Source organism: Schistocerca americana, chromosome 2, assembly GCF_021461395.2.
Source record: "Schistocerca americana isolate TAMUIC-IGC-003095 chromosome 2, iqSchAmer2.1, whole genome shotgun sequence".
NCBI lineage: Eukaryota > Metazoa > Arthropoda > Insecta > Orthoptera > Acrididae > Schistocerca > Schistocerca americana.
This window is the reverse complement of record NC_060120.1, coordinates 882,709,919-882,725,714: the sequence shown is the minus strand read 5'-3', so window position 1 is coordinate 882,725,714 and position 15,796 is coordinate 882,709,919.

Here is a 15,796-nt window from a genome sequence, read left to right as displayed (position 1 = left end):
TCCATACAAATATTTTCAGAAATGACTTCCTGACACTTAAATCAATACTGGATGTTAACAAATTTCTCTTCTTCAGAAACGCTTTCCTTGCCATTGCCAGTCTACATTTTATATCCTCTCTACTTCGACCATCATCAGTTATCTTGCTCCTCAAATGGCAAAACTCCTTTACTACTTTAAGTGTCTCATTTCCTAATGTAATACCCTCAGCATCACCCGACTTAATTCAACTACATTCCATTCTCCTCGTTTTGCTTTTGCTGATGTTCATCTTGTACCCTCCTTCCAAGACATTGTCCATTCCGTTCAACTGCTCTTCCAAGTCCTTTGCTGTCTCTGACATAATTACAATGTCACTGGCGAACCTCAAAGTTTTTATTTCTTCTCTTTGGATTTTAATACCTACTCCGAACTTTTCCTTTGTTTCCTTTACTGCGTGCTCAATATACGTATTGAATAGCATCGGGAAGAGGCTACTCCCCTGTCTCACTCCATTCCCAACCACTGCTTCCCTTTCGTATCCCTCGACTCTTATAACTGCCATCTGGTTTCTGTACAAATTGTAAATAGCCTTTCGCTCCCTGTATTTTACCCCTGCCACCTTCAGAATTTGAAAGACAGTATTCCAGTCAACATTGTCAAAAGCTTTCTCTAAGTGTACAAATGCTAGAAACGTAGGTTTGCCTTTCCTTAATCTTTCTTCTAAGATAAGTCGTAGGGTCAGTATTGCCTCACGTGATCCAACAATTCTACGGAATCCAAACCGAACTTCCCCGAGGTCGGCTTCTACCAGTTTTTTCCATTTGTCTGTAAAGAATTCGGGTTAGTATTTTGCAACTGTGACTTATTAAAATGATAGTTCGGTAACTTTCGCATCTCTCAACACCTGCATTCTTTGGGATTGGAATTATTATATTCTTCTTGAAGTCTGAGGGAATTTCGACTGTCTCATACCTCTTGCTCACCAGATGGTAGAGTTTTGTCAGGACTCGCTCTCTCAAGGCTGTCAGTAGTTCTAATGGAATGTTGTCTATTCGCGGGGCCATGTTTCGACTCAGGAGCAAGGTTTTGTATCCCCTCCACTAGAATGCCATCTGGTCCTGGGGCCTTGCCTCTCTTTAGAGGGGCCGGTCGGAGTGGCCGAGCGATTCTAGGCGCTACAGTCTGTAACCGCGCGACCGCTACGGTCGCAGTTTAGAATCCTGCCTCGGGCATCGATGTTTGTGATGTCCTTAGGTTAGTTAGGTTTAAGTAGTTCCAAGTTCTATGGGACTGATGACCTCAGAAGTTAAGTCCCATAGTGCTCAGAGCCATTTGAACCATTTTTTTCTCTTTAGAGGTTTTATATGGACAGCCACTTCTTCCTCTGAGAATGGGTACCCATGGCGTTGTTCACATATTATCTCTGATTTTCCTGCCTAATTAGGCGTTGCCCTTCTGTGACCTCTTGCTCATTCTCGTCAGGTAGCAGGAATCGGAGAAGGACCTCATCAGATTCCTGCCTGGATCCCGCCATCAAGTTCCCGTCCCTGAGAGTGGACAGCGCTGTGGATGACCGAATTTTTTCCCTTGCAGGCTTTTACGGGACGCCCCAGGAATCGATAGACAATTGGCTCAGTACATGCTTCTCTCAGCTTTGGGGCCAAACTGCCCTCAGCTCTTTTTGGAATTGCTCCTTGGCTTCCCAGTAGATTTGTATCCAGTGCTGTTTTTCTTCCCAGACGACACTTCGCTAGTAATACTTACTCGCCCTCCTGACAGACTGTCACATGTGCCCTAGTTCTACAGACCATGGCGACCTAGAGGCCGCAACGGATCTCCTCCTGGGAGTTGGTATGGCTGTCCTCACTGCCCCAGTAAGTACACTCGCCAGTTCCTCGGCTTGTCTGTCGACGTCTTTACCACCTTCCGGCCAAGCCAGGCGTCAGACTCTCTTGCCAGGCGTTCCCAATCAGTTTTGTTGTAGTTCAGCTACATTTCCCACCCTATGTCCCAACGGCACTCCCTATCGGAAACGCTTGTGGTGACCCTGTCCCTCAGCATAAAATTTTCAACATTTTCCGCTATATTTAGTGACATTAGTGTGATGTCATTGTTAGTGCCCTCATGTCCTCGACCAGTGCCATGGTCATCTCTATCAGTTGGTCAAGATACATGTTTATCTCTGTTGCGTACTGAAATTACATGTTAATTACATATGTCACCATACTTTACGCCCATACTTGTGTCCTATACGCACCACATGTCTTAGAGCTGTGACCAAGACAGCCAGCTCCTCCAGGCGGGATAACTGCATTGAGTATTCGAGATTCGGGTAAATTCTGCCAGAATAGATTTCTAATCTTCTAACAACTGATCGACCTGGTGTTGTTATGTCGACATTTGTGCTATTAACGACACTAACCTGTACTGGTTGTTCTGGTACAACATTCCCCTGCACAACCACCAGTCGGCCTACTATTACAGGACGCCCTTCTCGCTGTGCCCGATCTTCTGGCAACCTTTAGCCCCGGCGATGGAGAGGGGACGGCCTCTCGTTCATAAGGGTCAGTCTGGACGCAAGCGTCCACCATTTCCACCCTTTGTGCTCGGCCTTCTGCGACCATCCCCAGAAACTGCTTATACCTTTCGGCCCTTTCTGCATCCCTTCTCCTTTTGAATGGGGATTTTCTCTTTGGCACCCTGTGCATTGTTATGGTCTAAGCAATAATCAGTCCCAGATATTAATCTTTGTTCTAACATCCTGTACGTGGGCAGTTCCTTGCGGTGGGGTTGCATCACTTCTTGCCCCTCATAGTACAGGGAGAGCAGATTCCAGGTTTTGAACAATTTTTTCTTATGTGATCTTCCGCTCCGTACGTGGAGCAAGCGGCTTCCGATCACAGTACTTATGTACATTATCTATGTCTCCACAGCTATGGCATCGAGGTACCACCAAATAGTGCTGGACATTTATGGCATGGAAACCGATGTACAATTTGCCCATAGATGTAAGCTTTCTCCACATGTTCCCCAAAACCTCGGCAACGTGGTGTACCATGTCGCGTTCCCTAGGCCCAGTCTTAAATCTTAATTTAAACACGTTCCTGAAGGCTTGTTACTCATGTCTTCGAAATTCTGTAACCTAATTGTTTCATATATCTTGTTTTGATCGAAGGTGACTGGAACATTATACATTATTACTAGGGAATTCCTCTTTTTGGTGGTTCGCATTTTACAGTCTTAAAAAGTTTTGGTTGCTTAGTATTTTTTTCTTATCTTCTTCTGTTGCTACATCATCTATAATAACATTTTCAGTTGCGTTTACTTTATTCATCCTTATCTTCTCTTTAGCTGGATATATCATAGTTGTGAAGTTTTCATGCAACTTGTTGGTGACCTGACTGGGCAAGGGTCTTAGGAAGACAGCCGTGTCCAGTCTCTGTGACACCTTGGCTGAAGCCTCGTTTGTGGTTTGGGTGCTGCTTCAGTGGCCATACTTGCCCACGATTTTACTGGCTGATTGCGCAGCTTTCACTTTCGTTTTCGAGATCTTCTATTCGCCCCTCGATCTTTGCATGAGCAATAGTCCAAGGAGCAAGTTAATTTTCTATAGACAGCATCGCAGGTTGGGTTATCTTGCCGTTCTTGACATTGGACTCCAGTTACTATGGAATCTTGGCATGTCTCTGTGTTACACTTTCCTTGGTCTGCCCCAGGCCCCATTGTCGGGAGGGAGCAGAAAGTATACAAGCCCTTCCAGGTGCACAAGAATCGCTTGTCTCTTCAACAGCCATATTGAGTAAGACAAGTGAAAATCATAATTAGCCCGCCTCTTGCCCCAGACCAGCTCCTCTCCTATGGGGGCGCGGGGGGGGGGGGGGGCGGATTTCTGCACTTCGCCCACTGACCTCGACTCTGGGCCAAGGGCACAGCTGAGCAGGTGGGTTCAGCAACCCATCACCAACATACTGGTCCCTCTCAATGGCCCTGTCACTCAGCGCTCCTAGTTAAGTACACCTCTCAGTCCAGAGAAACGGATGCACTTCTCACCCTTCATTGCCTACTACCCCGAGCTATCACCTCTCGGCCAGGGACCCACTCCTACTCAGGTGGTGCTCCAGTCACTCAGTTGTTCAGCGATCTGGGCCCAGCTAACCTGGCCCAGGTAATATCACAACCCACCAGGTTTGACCAAACACGCCCCGGTTACCCACAGATGCGGCGAAGCATCCTTGCAGACTCACGCCGAGATCCCACGCCAATGAACTAGGTCGCCCATAGCAGAGCACCTGGTGTTCTGTGCTCTGTGCAAGGATTGAGGGGAAAACAGCAGCCGCGCAGCGCAGAGGAGACGCTCATGAGGTGACCAACACCTCCCAGTCTGGCGCCCTGCTCAAACCTCACCCAAGGGACAGGTCTTCAGTCCCTGGACGCAGCTCCCCCTGCGCCACGCACCTTTGGCTTTCGCTTTGGGTTGTGGGACTTTTAACGTCGTCCAGGACGCGAGGAGCCAAGCTGCAGGAGCTTGGGCTGGTCGTTAGACTTTCCCTCAACTTCCCGCCAGACCGCCGCCGCTCAAGTCAAGAGAGACAGATGTTGTGTCTCTCGTAACGCAGGTCCCCCTGCGCCACGCACCTTTTTCTTTCGTCGCGGGTTGAGGGCGTTTAACGTCCTACCATGACGGGAGTTTAACGTCATTCCTGGACACACAACAGCAGTCACCATTCAACACAGACCGGAGATGTAAAAGGATGTTGGTAGAGATCTTATGATGTGGAGTTTGACATCAACGAGACGGTGCCGAGTTACGTTCCTCGGAGAGCCTCCACACGTAGGTGGAAGTCATGCCCGACCATGTCTCACCCTCAACTTTTGATAATTCACGGTGGGCCAGTGTGGTCCAGTCAGGATTGCACCCATTCAAAGGATAGCCTTTTAACACTTCCCGTGTTAGCTTCACCCTATCCAAGAGGGCTACTAAGCGCCTGGGCCACGACAAGGTCACAGGAAAGGAAATTATGGTCCCCCCCCCCCCCACCCAATCAGGTTTTTCTCAGCCACAAGAGCACTTCGGAATGAATGTGAAGATTTCCGGGAATCAGAGGGTCTCCTGGTCGTAATAACCGAGTTACAGGAAGACAACACACTTGCCTCCCCCCCCCCCCCCCCCCTTCGATTTTCCCACCACCCTTGTGACACCATGCAGACAGCTTTCCCAGGTCAAAGTGTTTCCCCCAAATAGTTAAATAGTTGAGGGTGGCGACGAGTAATACCTCCTTCTGTGTATAACACTGGAGCCAGTGAGGGAAGGAATTTGGGCAAGTTATAGAGTTCCCGTTTCTCCACAGCCACCCATCCTTGTTATTTGTTATTTGTTTCTTGCATTTCATTTTTATATGTGTAGGGCATTAGTGTATGGACATTTGACTCAGGACGGACGTTACAACTGAGATGAATGCGTTCTTTTGTGTGCGGCGTCAAATCCAAATTCCTTGTAGGTACCGTTCCTGTGTCTCAAGACGGTTCTCTAATGCATGTTATTCAGTTACAGAGTGAGTAAATCCAGCAGTTGCCGGAAGCCATGATGCAGCTAACACAAAAACAACACCAGCAGAACCCGCAAGCAACACAGCAGTCTTAGCAGCTGCCACCATCAGCCATTCCTCCTTACCGCAGTTTCAACAAACAGCATGAGGACCAGTGGGAATACTTAATTCTACTGAAGAATCATATGGAGGCACACCAATGGCAAGGTACGTGCACAGAAGTTTACAGGCTCATAGTGAAACTGTTTCCTGACAAACAACCAGAACAGTTGGGATTTGAGAACTTGATTAGTAAGTATACTAATTACTTTGATGATCAAGCACTAGTGGTTGCTGCAAAGTTAAAGTTCTTCCACCTTCATCTGGCAGCATTTCACACTCGTAAACAGTGGATCTCTGAATTACAAGGTTTAACTAGGCATTGAAAATTTTTGTGTCGTTGTAGACAACCATACAGTGATGTCATGCTGCGTGACACTATAACTCAAAATATTTGTCTTAATAGAATTTAAAAGAACCTGATCCTTCATTAGATACAGTGTTTGAGATAACTGGCGCCAGTGAGGGAAGGAATTTGGGCAAGTTATAGGGTTCCCGTTTTTTCACAGCCACCCATCCTTGTTACTTGTTTCTTACAGTTCATTTTTATATATGTAGTACATTAGTGTATGGACTTTTCATTTAGCTAAGTCTGAGCTGCAAATGTGAAATATTAACGAACTGCTTAGTGACGGTGTCAGTAGTGCTGTAGAACGTAAACAGTCCCGTGCGTGCCCACCCAGCTCCTGTGACACAGCGTGCGGCGTAGCGTGCACAGACAAAAAGTGCCATGCCATGCCGGCAAAACGCTTTTTTTTTTTTTTGCAACACAGAAGTCATGTTCAATCAGTGTGCATGAAATCACTGCTTGGTGATTCCCAAGCAACGTGCCACTAAACCAGCTCAAATCACGATACAGCGAGCCACAGAACAGTGAGACCCGGTGGCTGTAGTAAATGTTGTGGATGGTCGCCCATGTGCAAAACTTTGCAAACACCAATCGAGTGACTACCATGTGTCAACCAAGACACGCCGACGTAAACACATGATTGCTACTAAATGTTTGCTCACTTCACCTGTCAAGCATTGTAGTAGCTCATATCAGCAGGCATGAAGTGATAGGTCTCTTATGATGTGGAACGTAGTCAGGCAAACTTTTACTTGACCGTAGCTAAGAAAGATGCCAAACTGCAACTATACACTGGTGCTTCATTTACATTTCTGAATAAACTTACTTACGAACGATTAATTTTACCATTACTGAGTCTAGCTACACATGTGTTATGAAGATACAAAGGAAGGAAATTCCAGTTTTAGGAAGTTACTATTCTAGGTGTAACGAAGACAGTCGTATTCACAGTCCCTTCTGCTAAATCTTCGCAGAACATTTTTGTCTCAGATTCTTTCGACATTTTCGGATTGTCAGTCCACAAGCCATTGGTGCAAATTTCAACAAAAGCGCCTACAGACAAGCTTCAGTCCCTGTGTGACAAATTTAGTGAACATTTTAGCGACCGTCTCGGTTATGCAAACAATTCTTTTAGCTCTTGTGTCACTCAGAGACATTGAACAATCAAAGTTTTGTTAGCTAGGCAAGTGCCCATTGTTCTTAGTACACACATCACTGAACAATTACGGCAGTGACAAGCTGATGGGGTCAGCAAGCCAATCAGTGCAAGTCAGTGGTCTTCCTCATTAGTCTTCCTTCGCAAACCTTCAGGACGTATTCGACATTGTGTTGATTTTAAGTCGACTGTTACGTCTCAGACAATGATAAACATGCACGCTTTGCCCCACCCAGAGGAACTGGTGGACAGATTGGGCGAGGAACTTTATTTTTCCAAGATAGACCAGGCTATTATTAACACTGCCTTCGGGTTACTCGAATTTGACCGCCTGCCCTCCGGTATTGCCTCAGCAAATAGAATATCTGGGACATGCCATTAATGTGCAGGGTATTCACCTCACCCAGACTCATTTACGAGCCTTCAAATATTTGCTGCTCCCAAAAATCTAAGTGAAATGCAAGCAGAGTAAGGCAAACTGAACTACTACTTTAAATTCATTCCTGACTCCTCTCAGATTGCAGCTCCGCTTCACAAGTTTCGGCGTGAGGATGATCCGTTTGCTTGACCCAAGTAAGTTGGTTTTTCATCAATTTAAACGGACGCTACTTAGTAACATGTGTCTCATACATTTGATCCGGCTAAACCAGTGGTGTTAACGGTTGATGCTTCTTCTATTGGCGTACGCGTCGCTCTGTCACATCAGGTCAGATCAACGGATCGTCCAATAGCATTTGCCTCCAAACGTCTGACTAAGATTCATACAAATTACAGTTAGATTGGAAAAGAAGCATTGGTGATAATTTATTGTGCAACCGAGTTTCATCATTACCTCTGTGGAAGAAAGTTCTACTTGGTCGGAGTTCACAAGCCACTCAACTTCACTCTTCCACCAAACCAAGCCTGTTCCGCCACACACACCGCCCAGAAATTACAATGATGGGCTTTATTGCTGTCGAACTACAACTACGAAATCTCTTACCGCCCTGTGGTTCAACATTCCATTGCCGACGTGTTTTCAAGGCTACCGGTGGACAAGGATGATCAGTTCGACTCTTCTGCAGTTCACAATTTTCCCGCTGAGTTTCGTTGCATTGCACAGGAGACAGCTGCGGACGCCGATTTAAGCTCTGTGTTGAATTAAATTCACACAGGGCAGCCAAGAAGCGTGAAAGACATTGTTCGGCCGGATGTACGTCAATACACTGCTCACCGCCAAGTCTTGCTGTACGGCGTGGTGTTTTACTGTCACGCACTGAGAATGATCAGGCCTGGGTCATCTTCCTACATACCCTTCAGTAGCATGTTTGAAGGTTAGGGACACTGAGGTATTGTGAGGGCAAAGTAGCCTGTTCTGCGCCATTGTTCTTGGCCATGGATGGATGGCCAGTTTGAAGACATGACGCCACGCTGCACCGCTGGCGTGGAGCAACAGTCGGATCCACTTCAACGCTTTTCTGACTGGACACGCCGAAGCGGTCCGTGGTCCAGCAACCATTTGCGACCATGGCTCGGAGATTTAATATAAAGAGGAGGGAGGGGGAGAAGCGTGGTGTCGTAAGCACAGCCTGCGCCAACAGGCAGCACCATGGGCGTCGACAGGTCGATAACCAACTCCAGAGACGGCGTACAGCCCAGCGATTGCAGCACCAAGAAGCCGTGGAAGTGGCGTCGCCAGATAAATGATATCTGCTGGACCCCAGCAGTGTAGGCAGCACCAAGCTAGCTCGACTACTAGTGTCATTCCCGCCGCATCGGCTTCTTTTAACGAGCTCTAGTGGGGTCAGAACTGTTTACTATCCAGCTTCTGCATTAGTCGTTGAACTTCCGGATATACTGACTGAGCAGATTTGTATAAAGATGAGTATTCGTCAAAAAATGTGCGTTTTCTTGTCACTAATGACTACCAGCGTTTCCTCGATATCCCCTAATAGTGTTTCCCTCAGCCCAGTATGAATAGTTAAAGGTGGCGACGAGTAAAATCCCCTCTTGTGGTTGTGTCAAAAGTACGATACAAGGCAGCAGATCATGTAATTCTTCATCATTTTAACTGAGGATAGTGATATCACCCACCACTCTTATCACCGATATCCTCTCACGTTCAATTTTAATCCCGCTCTTGAACCTTTCTTTTTATTTCCCCTATTGCTTCATCGATGATTGGATTGAACAACAGCTGCGAAAGACTACATCCCTGTCTTGCATCCCCGTTAATCACAGCACTTCGTTCTTCGTCTCCCACTGTTATTGTTCCGTCTCGGTTCTCGTAAATATTCTGTATTACTCGTCTTTCCCTATAGCTTACCTCTATTTTTATCAGAATTTTAAAATCCTTGCACCATTTTGCATTATCGAACGCTTTTACCAGGTCGACAAATCCTGTGAACTTGTCTTTATTTTTTCTTCAGTCTTGTTTCCATTATCGACCACAACATCAGATCTGTCTCTCTGGTGCCTTTACCTTCCCTAAAGCAAAACTGATCCTCATCTAACAGACACTCACTTTTCTCTTCCATTCTTCTATATACTATTTTTGTCAGGAACTTGGATGCACGAGTTGCTAAGCTGATAGTGAGATAATTCTCACTCGTGTTGGCTCTTGCAGTCCTCGGAATTGAGCGGATGATGTTTCTCCCAAAGTCCGATGGTATATTGTCAGACTGATACATTACACACACGAACGTGAATAGGCGTTTTATTGCCACCTCCGCCAACGATCTTAGAAATTCTGATGGAATGTTATCTTTCCCTCCTGCCTTTTCGCTAGTAAGTCTTCCAAAACTATTTTGTATTATGCTTCTAAAACTTTATGTCTTCTATATCGACTCCAGTTTCTTCTTCTAACCCGTTAGAAGTCTTGCCCCTCACAGAGGCCTTCAATGTACTCGTCCTATCTATCCGCTCTCTCCTCTGTATTCAACAGTGAAATTTCCATTGCATTCTTAACGTCACCACACTTGCTTTTAATTTCACAGACGGTTGTTTTGACTTTTATTTATGCTGAGTCAGTCTATCCGACAATAATTTCTTTTTCGATTTCTTCATTTTTTTCCTGCAGCTACTTCACCTCAGCTTCCCTGCACTTCCTGATTATTTCATTCCTAAGCGACTTGTATTTCTGTATTCCTGAATTTCCCTGAATATTTTTGTACTTCATTCTTTCATCGATCAAATGAAGTATTTCTTGTGTTACCGATCGTTTTTTCACAGCTACCTTCTTTGGACCTATGTTTTTCTCTCCAACATCTGTGGCCGCTCATTTCAGAGCTGCCCATTCCTGTTCAACTGAACTGCCTAAAGAGTTATTCATTATCACACTATTTACGGGTTTAGAACTTCCATATCCTACTTGTTTGCTCATTAACTTTTCCTGACTAGTTTCTTTAACTTCAGTCTACTCTCCATGGCTACTAAACTGTTGTGTGAGTCTAAATCTGCTCCTGAGTACACCTTACAATTCAGTATCTGACTTCGGAATCTCTGCCTGATTAATATTTAGTTCAACTGAAATCTTCCAACATCTATCCACTTCCAAGTATACCTCCCCCTCTTGTGATTCCTGAACAGAGTATTCGCTATAAGTACCTGAAATTGATTGTAGAACTCAGTTAGCCTGTCTTCTCTCTCATTCCAAGAACCAAGTTCATATTCTGATTTGATCCATTATAAATGGTTTTTGAAAGCCTGCGGCTGTAGATACAATAGATTTGTTTATAAATAAATAAATCTTCTGCTACCAGTCACGATTTTTCTTTTTTACTATTCACACGACGCGTTTCAAGAAATAAATCCCATTTTCAAGTGCGTTTTTTTGATGTGTGTTAAGCCATTTCTTTTGATGTTGTCAGTGTCTGTGAGTCTGCTCCATTTTGTTGACTTTTACTGTAATACATAAGAAACGCGACTTTTTGTTGGGTATCAATTCTTTCTGTGAGGTTAGTGGCTAAAGTTTGAGAACAATTTGTACTTACAGTTTTCTAATGGACCATTTGTGTATAGTTTCACACAATCTTAACATCACACACAACTTGTACACTTTACACATCGAAAATATCTTATATAAACAAAAGAGTTACAAAGATCTTCTTACAGGTAGTTCACAGAGATAACATTAAAGGTCTTCCACAGATTATGATATCCTTTTGTACACAGGTTATTTATCTTAACAATTTGGCTCATAAGTTACTTATATCGATTTTACAATTGTGCTTATTTATATGTTTTACTATTTTTTTAAGTATATTATCGAAACATCTGAAGATATTCACTGATGACCTTTCAAGTTTTTCATTTAATATTTTATCTTCATATTTTCTGTAATGTGAATATATCTCCAGTTCTTCATGCAAATCCATTTTATGTCCTTTATTTCGTCGGTGGAGTACTTTGACATTTTGCTCTATATTTCCAAATGGGTGTCCTGTATTACGTACGTGTGTTGCTATTGCTGATGTAGTGTGTTTGTTGTGTGTGTATGCTCTAATGTGCTCTGTGTACCTGGTGTTGATATTTCGGCCTGTTTGTCCTATGTAGAACTTGGAGCATTCCCGGCATGTTGCCTTGTATATACCAGAGTCTGAATATGGATCATGATTACACTTTATATTATGTATTAGTTTTTGGTGTAGTTTATTGGATGTAGAAAACCCAAGTTGTACTCTGTGATATTTGAAAATATTTGCAATCTTCTGTGATACATTGCCTATGTATGGAATGCTAGATATATATTTGTTTTTCTCTTTTTCTTCAGTGGTGCAGTTTGTACCTGGGTTTCTCTTCACTTTGTCTAAGATTGTGCAACCATGGAAGCATTGTAGCCATTGGCAACTGCAATCTTCTTCACTGTGTTTATCTCTTGTTGCATATTTTCCTGGTCCAATGGTATTTTTGTTGCCCTATGCAGCATTGACCTGAATGCTGGCTGTTTATGGATATTTGAGTGACATGAGGCTGCAGGGATTGTGGTGTCACTCATTGTGCTTTTCCTATAAATTTTGAATGTGCATGTGTTGTTGTGTCTTGTAATATTTACGTCTAGAAAGTTGATACTTTTATTTTGCTCATGTTCCACTGTAAATTTGATTTTCTCATTTAGATTGTTGAAATGATTAAGAATGTCTGTGATGTCTTTGGCATCTCCTTTCACTAACAGTAGTGTCATCTACATACCTCCTATAAAATTTTATTTTCCTTAGGCAAGATTCTTGGCTGTCAAATTAGCAGAAGATTTATAAACAAACCTATTGTAACTACAGTCGCAGGCTTTAAAAAACCATTTATAATGGATCAAATCAGATTATTAGTGCCAAGCCAGGCAATGGAAGCTATATATAAATAAAAAAACGTCAAAATGAAAGTACTAAAAACAGTTGCTCACATAAGATTCAACAAGCACTGTCAACAAATGGCATAATTCCGAAATATATACAATGAAAATATGTTCTAGCAGCAACATAGAAAAACTTATAAAAAACAAAGCAGAAAAACTACTGCTGAGAGCAGAGATAAGGCATTTACATAAGTAAAAGGTCTTACTAAACAGAATGCTACTCAACATACAACTAAAATACAACGTAAAACCTAACCTCAACAACGATACACTGAAACAGGTTATAGCTGCAACTAAAAGTGCATCATATGATGCAAAATTAAATTCAAATACAAAAGAAGCAAAAGGTCACATAGTAAGCAAGCTTCTTGAGAAAGAAATGACTAAAAATAAGCTTAGTTCTAAATATACAATAAATGATACCAAAAATTTAAACTCTACAACGAATAAACTAAAAACCAACCAATCCATAGTTGTACAGTCAGACAAAAGTAATACATTAGTTGTGATGAAAGAAAAAGAATACCTAGACAAAACAAATGAATTTTTTGCTGCTAATAACATTCAGCACATTGAAAAAGACCCAACCAAACAATGCCAAAGTAAAATTAGGGAACAATTAAAGAACATACATTTCCTGTTGATAGAAACTGAAAAGAAATACCTTACATGTATTAACCCAATGGCACCACGCCTAAGAGCACAGCCAAAAATACACAAAAACGGAAACCGGATATGTCCCGTGGTCAACTCTATAAACAGCCCAGCATACAAACTGGCACAAAATTGAATAACATACTGATGAAGAATTATACATATGAAACAACATATTCCATAAAAAACAGCATGATTCTAGCCAAAGAACTAAGAACCAGAAAGCTCCCCCAAGATGCTCAGATTATATCACTTGACATCACCAACCATTATTCAAACATATCCATACAAGAAGCGCAAACAGTAATACAAAAGAGCCTTATGCAACACAAGAAACTTTCATACACAGAGATTGTCGAATTTATGGAACTCCTTCAGGTAACCCTAAGTTACAACTACTTTACCTTTAATGACAACATTTATAAGCAACCAGTGGCCTAGCAAGGGGATCATTTATATCCGGTACCTTAGCTGACATATACATAAATCACTTAGAACAAAAATTATTTGACAGCCAAGAACCTTGCCTAACGAAAATAGAATTTTATAGGAGGTATGTAGATGACACACTACTGTTAGCGAAAGGAGATACCAAAGACATCACAGACATTCTTAATCATTTCAATAATCTAAATGATAAAATCAAATTTACAGTGGAACATGAGCAAAATGAAAGTATCAACTTTCTGGACCTAAATATTACAAGACACAACAACACATGCACATTCAAAATTTATAGGAAAAACACAATGACTGACACCACGATCACTGCAACCTCATGTCACCCAAATATCCATAAACAGGCAGCATACAGGTCAATGCTGCATAGGGCAACAAAAATACCATTGAACCAGGAAAATATGCAACAAGAAATAAACACAGTGAAGAAGATTGCAGTTGCCAATGGTTACAATGCTTCCATGGTTGACACAATCTTAGACAAAGTGAAGAGAAACCCAGGTACAAACTGCACCACAGAAGAAAAAGAGAAAAACAAATATATATCTAGCATTCCATACATAGGCAATGTATCACAGAAGATTGCAAATATTTTCAAATATCGCAGAGTAAAAATTTGGTTTTCTACATCCAATAAACTACACCAAAACTAATACATAATATAAAGTGTAATCATGATCCATATTCAGACTCTGGAAAATACAAGGTAACATGCCAGGAATGCTCCAAGTTCTACATAGGACAAACAGGCCGAAATATCAACACTAGGTACACAGAGGAAGTTAGAGCATACACACACAACAAACACACTACACCAGCAATAGCAACACACATACATAATACAGGACACCCATTTGGAAAAATAGAGCAAAATTTCAAAGTACTCCACCGACTAAATAAAGGACATAAATTGGATTTGCTTGAAGAACTGGAGATATATTCACATTACAGAAAATATGAAGATAAAATATTAAATGAAAAACTTGAAAGGTAATCAGTGAATATCTTCAGATGTTTCGATAACATATGAAAATAGTAAAACATATAAATAAGCACAATTGTAAAATCAATATCAGTAACTTATGAGCCAAATTGTTAAGATAAATAACCTGTGTACAAAAGGATATCATAATCTGTGGAAGACCTGTAATGTTATCTCTGTGAACAACCTCTAAGAAGATCCCTGTAACTGTTATGTTTATATAAGATATTTTCGATGTGTAAAGTGTACAAGTTGTGTTTGATGTTAAGTGTGTGTGAGACTACTCAAACGGACCATTAGAAAACTGTAAGTGCAAATTGTTCACAAACTTTAGCCACTAACCTCACAGAAAGAATTGATACCCAACAAAAAGTCTCATTTCTTATGTATTACAGTAAAAGTCAACAAAATGAAGCAGACTCACACACACTGACAACATCAAAAGAAATGACTTAACACACATCAAAGAAACGCACCTGAAAATGGGAATTATTTCTCGAAATGCGTCGTGTGAATAGTAAAATAAAGAAAAATGGTGCCTGGTAGCAGAAGATTTAATTATTTATAAACAAACCTATTGTATCTACAGTCGCAGGCTTTGAAAAACCATTTATAGTGGATCAAATAAGATTATTAGTGCCAAGCCAGGCAATGAAAGTTATATTTAAATACAAAAAGCTCAAAATGAAAGCACTAAAGACAGTTGCACACATAAGATTCCCCCCCCCCCCCTCCATGAACCATGGACCTTGCCGTTGGTGGGGAGGCTTGCGTGCCTCAGCGATACAGATGGCCGTACCGTAGGTGCAACCACAACGGAGGGGTATCTGTTGAGAGGCCAGACAAACATATGGTTCCTGAAGAGGGGCAGCAGCCTTTTCAATAGTAGCAGGGGCAGCAGTCTGGATGATTGACTGATCTGGCCTTGTAACATTAACCAAAACGGCCTTGCTGTGCTGGTACTGCGAACGGCTGAAAGCAAGGGGAAACTACAGCCGTAATTTTTCCCGAGGACATGCAGCTTTACTGTATGATTAAATGATGATGGCGTCCTCTTGGGTAAAATATTCCGGAGGTAAAATAGTCCCCCTTTCGGATCTCCGGGTGGGGACTACTCAAGAGGACGTCGTTATCAGGAGAAAGGAAACTGGCATTCTACGGATCGGAGCGTGGAATGTCAGATCCCGTAATCGGGCAGGTAGGTTAGAAAATTTAAAAAGGGAAATGGATAGGTTAAAGT